Below are 13240 nucleotides of genomic sequence, written 5' to 3' on the forward strand. Positions count from 1 at the left end.
CTTGGGCTGCATTTTCTTGCACTATTGGGCATCACCAAACATTTCTGGGAGCGAGGGCAAGACAAATATCAGTCTCTTGCCATTTGGTATAAAGTTTTTTCCTTCTTTCTTTGGTTTCAGTGTCTGCTGCCTCTTATAATTCCTGGGTAATCAAAAGGCATCTGACTGACAAAAAATATTTCTCTCTGGGCTTCCCTGGTGGCGCAGCAGTTGAGTCCGCCTGCCGATGCAGGGGACACGGATTCGTGCCGCGGAGAGGCTGGGCCCGTGAGCCATGGCCGCTGGGCCTGCGCGTCCGGGGCCTGTGCTCCGCAACGGGAGAGGCCACAGCAGTGAGAGGCCCGTGTACCGCAAAATATATATATATATATTTCTCTCTGTAGCCCAGAAGCAGGAGTTCAGAGACAGTCTTTGCCAAGAGTACATGACCGCATGGTGGCTGGCGTGTGTGGCAAGGGCTTAGTGGTCTTGCTGGCAGAAGAAACCATTAGTCGAAGGAAGATGGAAAAGACTTAACCTGGCCAACCCTCGTTTGGATTCTCACTCAGAGCATGGGAGAGCACAGGACATATTGCGTGGGAAAAGTATGATTTGGGGGGACTAAGCATGGTCCTTAAATCTCTCAAAGGGAAGAAGGAGAGGAAATAGGCTGTGTGGCCCGGAGGACAGGCGTAGGACTTGCAAGATGGGAGTTGTGTAGAGAGGTAGATCTGACACCAACAGAAGGCAGAACTTTCTAATCGTTGCCTCCAGTTCTGGGAAAAGACAGCAGAAGCTGGAGGAATACTCATCCCTGATGTTGCTAAGAGTGTTCCTATGATGCGTAAGACCTAAGAAGCCAAAAGTGCAAAAGACCGTACGATCTGGTGGTCCTTAATAAAATTACACACACACCAAAAAAACCTGATTAAAGACCTGACCTTTTAAAACATAACGATATTGCTCACGTTTAGTGCAAAAATAATGAAGCAGGAGGAAGGAGGAAAGAATGGTACAAATTTAGAAATTTACGAGACATTTGATTATCATGTATCTTGTAAAAGAAGTGATGATTCTTCATCCAAGATTAGAGTAATACTGGCAATCTTGGTCAGTACTTTATCTTCTTCTTCAGCTCAAGGGTGAATAGCTCCTACTTGAACAAAGTCAAGCCACTCCTGATGTCTTGAAGGGAAGGGTCCACAGGATAGGTCCCTCTGGGAGATGAGGATGGCTGTCTCAGTTTCCATCTGTACCTCCATCCACACATAGCCCGTTCCCAATGCATATAATGGCAGCCAGGCCAAAGAAAGCTCCCAAGTGCCTCGCTGCATGGCAAACCTCAAAGGCCTGCCTGGTGCCCTCCATCACCCCCGAGCCCACCCTCGCCATGTGTCTCCTCATCTCTGCGATAATGCTAGTTGCTGGGTTGCTGTCCCACCCTTCTGCTGCTACACAAAGGGCACACTCAGGCAACTCGACAATAAAAGCAACTTGAAGGGAGACCAGCTGTACTTATAAATAAACATCCCAAGCACATTAATCTGCTGAAGGTTTTTATGAGGGGAAGCATAAAATTTCAAATAAAGGGCTAATGGGAAATATGTCCAAAATGTTGGAACTGGTGATGCTCTACAGTAGGGAACTGCCCAGATAGAGCCATAAAACAAAATGTAACTAACAGCTGATTCAGTTTTAAAACCTCAGCCCTCTCACTCCCACACCTGAGTTGTATATTTTATCTGAAGGGCTGTTTCATGTTCCAGAATCAGCTCTGTTTGCAAGCGAGCTGTCACAATTTTATGGCCTCGACTTTAAAGAGTAGGACATTTCTTTCCTGGAGAAGAAGGCTAATAGGAGGTAAAATGCAGGGATTATGGGCTCTCCCACAAATCCAGGCTAGCAGATGCGCCTCTTTTCTGTAATCAAAATGAATGTTTTCTTTGGACCCAGCTAGGAAGGCCCCTTAAAACATCCTGGGAACAGGAGACATGCACCAGGCCAGATAACAGATTGGAAGCAGACGGTGAGGAAAGCAGGTGCCTAGCCCTTTGGAGTACCTGCTCCTTTCCCCCTTCAGGACAGGTAATTTTAAAAAATGACAAGGTGATTTTCTTTTTTTAAGTGAAAAATGGGAGATGGCATATGGTTAGCATTGCTCCCTGCCCTGCCCTTCACCTCCGTTAACGATCTGCTTTCTTCCCCCGGCTGGGGCTATGAGGAGCTCTGTTTTGCATTCTTTTCCTCCTTAACTTTGTACCAGGCCATTCGAGTCTGCAGGAGAGGATACCCCACAAATAAGAGCCTTTGGAGTGGTGGAAAGAGCTTGGATTGGGGAATTAGAATGGGCTCAGATCCCTATTCTGCCACTTACCCGCTTTGTTGGAGCTCAGGCAAGTCTCTTATTTTCCATTTTTCTCATTGGGAATAAAAGGAAAAAAACCCACCACCGTCACAGGTGCATTGCATGGTGGCCCCAGTGAAAGCTCCTTTCGGGGCAGAGTCTGACTGCCAAGGGTCAGAGTTAACTGTTGATCATGGACAAATACTTTCCCCTCTCTGAGCCTCAGTTTTCTCATCTGTAAAATGGGGATAATAACCCCTCACAGGGTTGTTAAGAGGATTAAAGGAAATTTGCACAGGAAGTGCTTAGCAGGGTGCCTGCCACGTGGTAGGCAGGCAGTCTTGACCATCATTGCTATTGTTGAAGCAGAGGTTAGGTCGTTTGGCATACAGTCTGACTCACCCACACACCACATGGCTTAAGTTCAGTAAAGGCAAAACCAGGCACTCTGTACCCTGCTCCCCTTGCTCGTGATGGAGCCCTTGTTTGATTACAGTTTCCACCATCTCTGGCCTTTGGCTGCCTCTCACTCTCGGGCCAGCCCGTACACTTTGGGCTCATCATATGAGCTGTGTTTACCAAGAAGGGTGACACTGCATATTGTCCTAGGATTTGACTCGGACACCCCTTGGGCTGTTTCAGCTGCCTTAGACAGGGCCTCCTATGTTAGCTCTAATCCCTGCATCCCACATACCAGCTCTGCACTGCTCTGCTTCCCTCAGGTGGGTGACCTCAACCCCCCATGAGAAGAATAAATGCCTAAAGTTGGGCAGGAGTTAGTGCATCCTGTATCTTTCCCCTCCATTCCTACATGGTGGGCCAAACACTACTTTCATCACCTGCTCTACTCACTCCAGTTTGACAGCAACACAGAGCAAAAGAAACACAAGCGAAATAAACAGACTTGCTAACAGCAATGGGAAGAATAGCAGCACCGAAGATAGTGCCGACGGTGTAAGTTTATGACCCACTCCCAGCATATTCCCTTGGCGGGTCGCTCCTCCTCTAGGCTGAAATCGACTCCTCTCACCCTCCTTGCCCACACTGCCTGCTTCATTGCTACCTCCTGTGGCTCTTTAGTTTTCTTGATTTTTTTTTTGTTGTTGTTGCCGTCTCCCAAGTGAGACTGAATTTATGGAGGATGGATACCATGGTCTAAACCTCCTTGCTCCCTGTATCTCCCATCGCAGAGCAGAACCTTAATGAAGACTAAAGTAAGGGAGCCCAGGCCACATGGAAAGGCCATGCTGGGAGTGTTCAGCTGAGGTCCCAGTTTCCTCCCTTAAGGGAGGAAGCCTCAGAGACTTCTCCTGCCCCAGCCACTGCCTGCCCACAACGGCATGAGGGACCTGGATGAGAACCAACTAGCGGAGCCCATTCAACTCCTCGACCCATGAGAAATAATAATAATAAGGGATCGTTGTTTAATGCCGTTGGGTGGAGGTGGCTTGTTGAGCATTAATAGATACTTAGATCACTGATCACTTAAATAGCTCTTTTGGCTATGTGTATGGTCATGAGAGCCACAAGCCATGCCCTTTGGAGAGGCCTCAAGTGCCACCACCAGCTGGTGGTGGGCAGTGGCTCCAGGCTGTAGCAGCAGCATCCTGCCCAACCTGCATGCCGGACCTCAGGATTGCCAGAGACCTTGGACTATGGAATTCTTCTGGCTGGCCACCTTGCCTGGGGAGGCGTTGGCTGCCTGGCCCCTGGGGAGCAACCTACCCTTCCTTCTCCAGCAGAGCTGGGAAGATATCCAGGGCCAGCTGTGTGCTTTGGAAAGCTACTTCTCTGGTTCCTCAGCTCTCTCCCCTGTGCAGGAGTATATGATTAACCTCTAGTTTTACATCCTGGAACTCCAAGTACCATATAAGGTTCAATATTTTTCAGGTGCAAGTTCTTTATTTGGCTTTTTGCAAATGAATACAACAACAAAATTCGAACATGCAGGTCCTCAGGGGGTGAATCTAGGAACCACAAGAGTAAAGGGGTTTCTAGTTACCCTCTGGCTTGTGCTCAAAGCCCTCACTGGGTGTGAAGGCTCAGATTATGCAGTGGTCTCGGAATGGAGACTTGGAAGATAGGACTGAGGTTCCCCAGAATTATAATACATGCCATTAGCTAGCAAGCAGGTGGTCAGACAGAAAGGAAGGCCAGGGAAGGCTGCCATGAAGTTGTGCGATAAGCATGGTACACTCTTTCAAGGTGTGTTTTCAGCAACTATACTCAGCCGTCAGCTCTGCTATGGACTGAATGTGTGTGGCCCCACCCCTCCAAATTCATGATGTGAAGCCCTAATCGCCAATGTGATAGTATTTGTAGTTGGGGGATAGTTAGGTTCAGATGAGGTCATGTGGGTGGAGCCCCCATGATGGATTAGTGCCCTTACAAGAAGAAGAAGAGACCAGAGCCCTCTCTGCCATGGGAGGACACAGCAAGAAGGTGGCTGTCTGCAAATCAGAAAGAGGGCCCTCCCCAGACACTGAATCTGTTGGCACTTTGAACTTGAACTTCCCAGCCTCCAGAACTGTGAGAAATGTTTGTTGTTTAAGCCACCCAGTTTATAGTATTTTGTTATAGCAGCCTGCGCCGACTAAGCCAAGCCCTAAAACCCTACTTTTAACTTTGTCTCATGGGCCCAGGTGAACCTAAGAGAACATCTCCTCCAGCCTGATCTGCTCACACGTGAAAGCTCTCATGACTTGGGGACTTGCTCAAGGTCACAAAGCTGTGTGGAGAAAGCCCTCCACATCGTGAGCATCCTACCACAGCAAAGCCTTGGCTTTCAAGTCAGAAAGACATTGGCTTTTACTGGTCACTGTGTCCATCTACACTGAAGAAAGTAGAGAACAGAGTCAATTAAACAGCTAATCCACCAAGCAGACCTCATTGATAAAAGAGGGAATTTCTTGACAGGGATTGGTTCTCTATAGGGATTGGAAATCCCTGGATGTACGCTCAGGATTCCAGGGCACTTTGTAGGAATATAGCCAGAGACGTAAGTAATCATGCCCCTGTGTAACAGAGTCCAGTTCTCTTGTAGCTTTTGAATTCACAACAAGCCCAATTTCAATGGCTTTGCAGACAGAATACTTAAGTTCAAGTTCTGACTCTAATACTACGAGCTGTGTGATCTTAGATAAGCTACTTAACCTCTCTGTGCCTCAGTTTTCTCACCTGTAAAATAAATAATAGTAGCGCCTCCCTCATGGGATTGTTGTAAGGATTTTTATTTCACACTCTATCTTAGAGAAGTTCCTGGTTGTTAATTGCAATGCTATTGTTTGTCATTATTTTGATCTGAAACTTAATTTTCATTGTAACTAGCCATGGGGAGCTTATAGCCCACAAGGTTACACAATGGTGTGTTTTGTGTTGACAGCATGTTGTTTAATAAAAATTTGAATTTGCATGTGCTTGATGGGGTACCCGCTCTCCACCTCGTCACAGTCTCCACCACTCACATTTCAGACATTTCTGTTACCAGCCGGGTCCCTGTGGACCCTAGGGTTTATAACCTGTGGTCTATTAGGAAGGTTAATTGGACAGATTAGGACAGAGCATTCATGGATGTAAGGGTCTCTGGTAAGGGAGCTGAGGTTTGAAGTCAGTGAAGGCATTTTCGGAGTGCACCACAGTAGCTGTCAACCACATTCCCTCTTCTCCTGCTGCTGCACCCACGCGTGTGGTGGAAATGACAGAAGCCAGAAGACTTTGAAGCAGTGACTGCCCAGAACACTTGTGTGTGCCAAGTCCTAGTCTGAAGGCTGGAAAAGACCAATGTCCCAGTTCAAACAGAGGGGCAGGAGGAGTGCCCTCTTCCCTAAGAAAAGGTCAGCCTTTCTGTTTTATTCAGGCCTTCAACTGATCGGATGAGGCCCACCTGCGTTAGGGAGGGCAGTCTGCTTTACTCAGTTTACTGATTCAAATGTTAATATCATCCAGAGACACCCTCACAGACACCCAGAATGACGTCTGGCCACATATCAGGTACACTGTGGCCCAGTCAAGTTGACACATAAAGTCAACTGTCACACATACCCTCATGGATGCACCCCTGGTTTGCAGCAGTACGGTCTGGCCTTGTGGGCAGTGCGTGCTGTGTGGCTTCTTCAGCAGCAGCACTGATCCCTTGGCAGTGTTGGATGTTCCTGCTCCTGATGGGGGCTGTGCATTATGATGCCTGCCCTTTGGGGGCAGTCTTTAGCTCCAGGAATGGAGGCTTCCCACTGATGAATGGCCCACAGTGAACAATTTCTCTTTGCTGTGGTCTCCTCACAGGATGTTTTTCTCCAGATTCTAGTGGGATGGAAGGGCTATTTCAACAGCTGCCACAGTGGCTGGGGAGCAAAGAGTCAGGAGGCTGTGGCTTAAAGGTCCTTTGTCTTCATTCGCAGCTCTGAAACAGGTGCTCTGAACAGCAGGGCATGCATTTTCCTGTCCTCAGACATGTCTGCCTCTACCGTAAGAGTTTAGCAGACCCAACCTTTTAGTTCATGAGGTGTGTCCTCATCTCTGATCCCTCTTTTACACTTAGCTCTTCTGTGTGTGTTTGTTTTGGCCTCTGGCTACTCGAAACCCACTATCTTGATGGCCCACAAGGCCTGTCGCCTCCCTCAAGAGCCTCAGCTCCAAAAGCAGCCTCTTTCCAAACCTACCACATCATGACAGCAGCTCTCCACTAGGTGAAAGTCATCCATTAAGGAAAATTCACATTAAGTAGGAAGAGACAGATAGCCTACCTTACTCATCCTAGGGGCCCTTATCATCATACTTATGCAGTGAAAAGTGGGTCTCCTACTCACCTTATCCCCCATCTCCCAGTTTGTCTAAAGGAACCAGTTCCTTATGTGAACTTCTAGGAGGAGTCTATGCATATCTAAGCACATATATTATTTTCTTTAAGGACCTGGTAGCATTCTGTACAAAATATTTTATATCTTTATTTCATATGGCTTTCCTTGGAGATCATTTCATATTAGTACATACAGAACTACCTAAATATATTTATAGCTCTATATTATTATATTGCATTGATGTACTTTGATTTATTAGTCCTCTATTGATGTACATGTGGGTTGGTTTCAGTCTTTTGCATTTACAAAAACAATACTGCCATGAATATCACATATCTCAAATCTGTAGGATAAATAACTAGAAGTGCATTTGCTGGGTCAAAGGTAATTGCCTTTTGAATTTTGATTCCTATTGCCTAACTGTCCTCCATAAAAGCTGTGCCATCTCCCCAGCAATGTCTGAGGGTGTTGATTCCCCACATTTGCACCAACACAACGTGGTGACAAATTTTTTGACTTTTGCCAGTTTGATAAGTACAGAGTGATATTTCATGGTAGCTGTAATTTGGATTTTTATATTGTGAGTGAGGTTTTGCATCTTTCACATATGTTTGTACGCGTATCTGAATTTCCTTTTCCATGCATGGTCTGTTCACATCTTCTCCCATTTTTCTATTGTACTATTTCTCTCCTTCTACTGACTTATTCGAATTTATTGGAAGCGGGGGGAGGATTTCCCTTCTCCATGCTTTATATTTCCGAGTGAAAGGACGTCGGTAAATGTAAATCTTGTTCTCTTTCTGACCCTCTCCCCCTTCACTCACTTCAACTGTAGGGAAGAGAAGTAAATTATCTGATTGGTAAGTTTGGAAGGAGGAAGTGGACAGGCCTTGCCTCCCTCTTCCTGCCCTTTGGGATCTGCCTGCCTGCAGAACACAGGTGCTCCTGGTGGCCCCTGGCTCTGCAGTCCACTTAGCAACAGAGGCCCTGCCCTTGCCAGGTGAGGCCTGCAAGTTTCCACAGCTGCCTGTGATCTGGGGTCAGACATGCTTCATCCCAGGGGCTGGCATTAGGAGGCCCATTGTTTGCATCCCTAAAGTATGTCCTTCAAAAGCTCTGTGAGTAATAAAGCTGGTTTTGGGGTCCTCATTTACCTATTCCTGTGCCTATTACAAGTTGGTTTGGAATTTTGGTAGGAAAAGGGATACTAGTTATTAGATTCTCAAACTCCAAAGGAGCTTTTTAAGTCTCGAGGAAATTAATCTTTTACCTGTGATATAAGTTCCAAATATTTTCTTCTAGGTTTTCATTTATCTTTGCTTTTGCTGTTTGGTGTTCTTCTTCTTAATATGGAAATCTAGGCAAAGTTGTCGATCTCCTATTTTATGGATATCGAGGTTTTGTGACATGCCTGAAAAGGCATTTCCCCTGAGGGATTATAAAATATATTTTCCTGAGTTTCCTTCACCTGCTTTTGTTTTTCACGTTTAATCCTTGTGAGGTCCTTCCTGGGGTGGCAGGCTACTGGGAGCCTGGACTGACTCTGAGAGAATGGGTCTTTGGGAGGTGGCAAAGGAGGAGGCCCAAGGGAACATCCAGCTCCATGTATGTGCTTGAGGTCAGCACTGTGTGGTGTGTGCAGTTATGGATCAGACAGAGGTCTCTAGAGCAGCCTGAGCACTTCAGCAGCCATGGCGGGAACGAGCAAGAGCCCCAGTAGCCTCCAACTGGGGCCCAGAAAGGGAAGGGGCTTTCTTAGCTCACCCCGTGAGTTGGGTGGCAGCAGGATTAGCGCCCAGGCCTCCTAACCACAGGCTAAGACCTTGTTTTCTGGACTTGGCGGCCCAAGTCCAGCTTGATTTCAGTTGAACCAGAGAGCTCATGGGACAGAGTGCCCAGGTCCGAGGCTGATGGGCCCACATGTCTCCTGAGGTCTGCTGTATGGTCTGGACCTGGCCGAGCTCTGACTCCTGCTCTGGACGCCAGGTCTGCTGGGATGGCAAGAAAACCAAGGCAGGGCTGCAACCATGGCCTCCAAGAGAAAAGTGGTGATTTGTTTCCTTTCCTTTGGGTAAAATCAACAACAGGCTGCAAACATGGGATCACTTAGAGACCAAAGTCTTCCTGCATCGGGTACTTGTTACTCTGTAAGTTCCTTTCACATGTTATAAAGGAACATGCCTTCAGGGGAGCAGGGCAGGCTGTGTGCTTCTCTCCTCTCAGCCCCTTGTCACTCGACAACCTGAGGACCAGGCTTCTGAGCAGCTCAGTGTCATCCCACCTGTCTACCAGCAGCCCCTCCCTCCTCCCACCAGCACATCCTTGAATGATGAAAAGATGTCTAATGTTTTGTTTTTCATAAGCATAGTTAAACACTGAGAAGCTTTTTGGTTCTTCTCGGATTGTTTTTAGATGAATTAGGGTGAGTTTGGATGAGTGTGAAGATGCCTTATTTTAAGTGTTCATGTGCTGTGCGTATGTTTACGTTTTATGTATTAAATCTTGTAATATATCTTCTCCCAGTGATAAGATCAATTCTATGGGGTCTTTGGTGTTGTTTCTTCTTAGCTTTCTTCCCTTCCTGGTCAGAGAGCCCTGAACAGCCTCCACTAGGGCTACCATATACAGTTGTATAGGTTGTGCACTGCACAACTCCAAGGGGTGCCGTTGATTTTACAGTCTGTAAGCTGAAAGGCACCACTGGACTTATGGACTATGACAGCCCTTTCTCCATCCATTGTGCTCATAATTTACACAGGCAATTCTAATGCCTTTATATAGTGAATGACTCATATGCTCTATCCCAGAGCCACATGGAAATATTTCTTGGATTACCTGTTCTGGATTATCCATGCTTAACTCTTCCACTAATGTATGTGATCAAGAATTACTCCCACTCTTTTAGTTGAGCTGAATGAAGAGGATAAGGGGAAAATGTCAGATTAAACTGATCCACACTAAGGTGTGAGTGACTAATATGCCACCCAAGCCCTGGATGTATCTGGGAAGGCTATTTCATTTCAGAAAGGGATCTTATTCACTAAAAGCAAGATTTGGGTTGTAAAAATCACAACTAGGTGGGCAGAGGAGGGAAGAACTTATGTCAGGGTGGGAGCAGATTTGAGGGTAGGACACTTTAAGGCTCTCACTCCCTTCTGTTGCTCTAGGACCAATCAACTCAGCAGCCTACAGGCTCGGGAGAGCCTTTCTGCAGAGGGCATTCTCAGTATTTCTTCTCTTTGGCAAATCCGCTCGTGTTGTCACCTTCCTGCCTCCTGCTACAGCAGCAGAAAAGGCCTGAGAATTGTTCTTCATGACCCTGACTTCTGGGAGTTGCAGATACGACCTAAAGTCAGCCAATCAAATGCACCCATTCAGAGCCAGAGCAAGGGCTGTCAAGGAGCAGGTGCACTTAGACGTCTCTCTGGCTGAGGGGGAGGTGCTCGGGGTTGAGGTTCAGGGCCCTGTGGCAGCAGAACTGAGACGCGAGCATCCAGCCTCACGGTGGCCCGGTCTGGCACACCCTGACTGGCCATGCTCAGTTCCAGCCTGTTTTCCTGATTCTGATTCTCCAGATATCCTATGGATTCTGTAAGCTCTTTGACATCCATCCCCAAAATCCCCTGTCTGCTTACCAGGGGATGTTGTATGCACCGTGAATCCTGAGAGAAATCCCCTCTGCTCACAAAGTCCTGAGGTCTTTTTTTAAAATTAATTGATTAATTTATTTATTATTTTTGGCTGCGTTGGGTCTTTGTTGCTGCGTGTGGGCTTTCCCTAGTTGTGGCGAGTGGGGTCTACTCGTTGTTACAGTGCGCGGGCTTATTGCGGTGGCTTCTCTTGTGGAGCACGGGCTCTAGGTGCGTGGCCTTCAGTAGTTGTGGCATGTGGGCTCAGTAGTTGTGGCTCAGTAATTGTGGCTCACAGGCTTAGTTGCTTTGCGGCATGTGGGATCTTCCCGGACCAGGGCTCGAACCCGTATCCCCTGAATTGGCAGGCAGATTCTTAACCACTGTGCCACCAGGAAAGTCCCAGTCCTGAGGTCTTATTGAAGTCAGGGTGATTCTCTCTGGCGAGCAGTGATGTGCTGATGAACTATCTTTCTAGGAAAAAAAAAAAAGTCCCTGATGTGTGGCATTTGGCATTTGCTGATTTCCATGGTATAAATGTTCCCACCACGATCAGTTTCATAATACCAACCTTTAAACACCTGACTAGCAAGTTTCCTGAATATTTAACAACAGGCTGTCAGGGGGCGGGATGAGCCAGCTTCAGCATAGCAGGGCCATCAGAATGTGGCCTTTATGGCCAAAGTTTAGGGTTTGCCAGACTCTGAGTAGGTGCTATGTAAGAAGGGCAGTGGTGAGCAGTGGTCAGTCCCCAAACTGGGACAGAGAGCAGAGGCAAGGCCTGGGCTGCTGGCACTCCCTCAGGCCAGGAAGAGCCCCTTTCCTCTACGGGTAGGGGAAGAAACCTTTCTTTGCTTTTAACCTAAACCTTGACTGACTACTAAAGTGACTACTAGGGTGCCAAGGGCTGGACAATTGGCAGGGTGGCTGCCCAGCTCCACCAGCCTGGAATGTGTGAAGCGGCGGGTTTCGGGATGACTTCGTGCGGGTCTCCAGTTTGAAGGACCAGATGCTCCCTTCTGCGAGGTCACCCCAACAGCTTCTCTGGGGACACTGGACACCCTTGCTGACATCCCAGACAGTGTGCTGCAGGGCAGAGGCCAGAAGCAGCTGACCACTTCGACCAGTAACCGGAAGCTTTTGAATTTCATACTCTAGCATGTGACATACATAAGCACAGAGTCCCAGTGCTGCAGGGTGGGTGTGATGAGTCTGGAGTCCAAGTCCTCAGTGGCCATCCGCCTTCCTGTTATGCCCAAGTTATATGACCCTGGACCAGAGAGGAAGCTCAGAGACCTGGTGAGCATTGCCACCAGAACTTTCCTCCATCTCCACAAGCTCATGACCACGTTCCAGAGCATACGTGAGTATTACCCAGACTTGGCCGTGATCGTGGCTGATGACAGCAAGGAGCCCCTGAAAATTAATAACAGCCACGTGGAATATTACACCATGCCTTACGGAAAGGATTGGTTTGCCGGTAGGAACCTGGCCATATCTCAGGTCATCACCAAACACGTCCTCTGGGTGAACGATGACTTTCTCTTCAACGACAAGACCAAGATTGAGGTGCTGGTGGATGTCCTAGAGAAGACGGAACTGGACGTGGTAGGCGTTCAGTGTGCTTGGAAACGTGTTCCAGTTTAAGCTGTTCGTGGAGTACAGTGAGAATGGGGACTGTCTCCACTGGCGGTCAGGATCTCTCCGGCCCCTGGACGGCTTCCCCAGATGCGTGGTGACCAGCGGTGCTGTCAGCTTCTTCCTGGCCCACACAGGACAGCTCCAAAGAGAGTGGCTTCAACCCCCGCCTGCAGCGAGTGGCTCACTCAGAGTTCCTTACTGATGGGCTCGGGAGCCTGCTCGTGGCGTCCCGCTCAAATGTGATTGTAGGTCACCAGCCGTGTTCTCCAGTGGTGGACCCAGAGCTGGCAGCCCTGGAGAAGAGCTACAACATATACTGAACCAACACCAAAGCTTAGGTCTAGTTCAAGCTGGCTCTCCACTACTTCAAGAACCATCTCCAATGTGCCACATAAAGGTTGTCCGGGCATCAGAAAAGCGTTAGGCTGACCGGTTGCAGCTATCTAAAACAGAGGAACTGCTGGATAGGCTATCAAAATTTGAACTCCTGATAAGACGGACAGGGCAGATGGGTCTGGCTCAGGTATTGGAAATAACAATCAAAAGCTAAGGGTCATTAGAAATGGACCAATCACTGATCAGGGCAAGGGAGACTGTATTCATTATTGTTTGTATGAGGTCTTATAATTTATGAAGCATTTGTACATATAGTATCTCACATTATCTCATTTCATCTCACATGAAAGTATATGATGGGTTGGTATCCTCAGTCAAAAAGATGGCCGCTGGGTCCTTGAGGGTTATTTGCTGGAAATTATATCACAGATCATCTCCAGCATCACTGTCATTCACAAATTTTTCTGGTCCTACCTTGTGGGCTCAAATAACGTGAATAACCCAGGGTCCTTGCC

At 47.7% G+C, this 13240-nt stretch overlaps 1 pseudogene across 1 annotated transcript; it reads left to right on the forward strand.

Annotated features, from left to right (window-relative positions):
- The first annotated feature begins 11738 nt into the window (after positions 1-11738).
- LOC309969586 (beta-1,4 N-acetylgalactosaminyltransferase 2-like) lies at positions 11739-12784 on the forward strand (annotated as a pseudogene). The gene has a single exon. The product of its transcript is annotated as a beta-1,4 N-acetylgalactosaminyltransferase 2-like (transcript).
- Positions 12785-13240: the final 456 nt, after the last annotated feature.

Source organism: Leucopleurus acutus (assembly GCF_964270905.1).
Source record: "Leucopleurus acutus genome assembly, chromosome: 12".
Classification (NCBI taxonomy): Eukaryota; Metazoa; Chordata; class Mammalia; order Artiodactyla; family Delphinidae; genus Leucopleurus; species Leucopleurus acutus.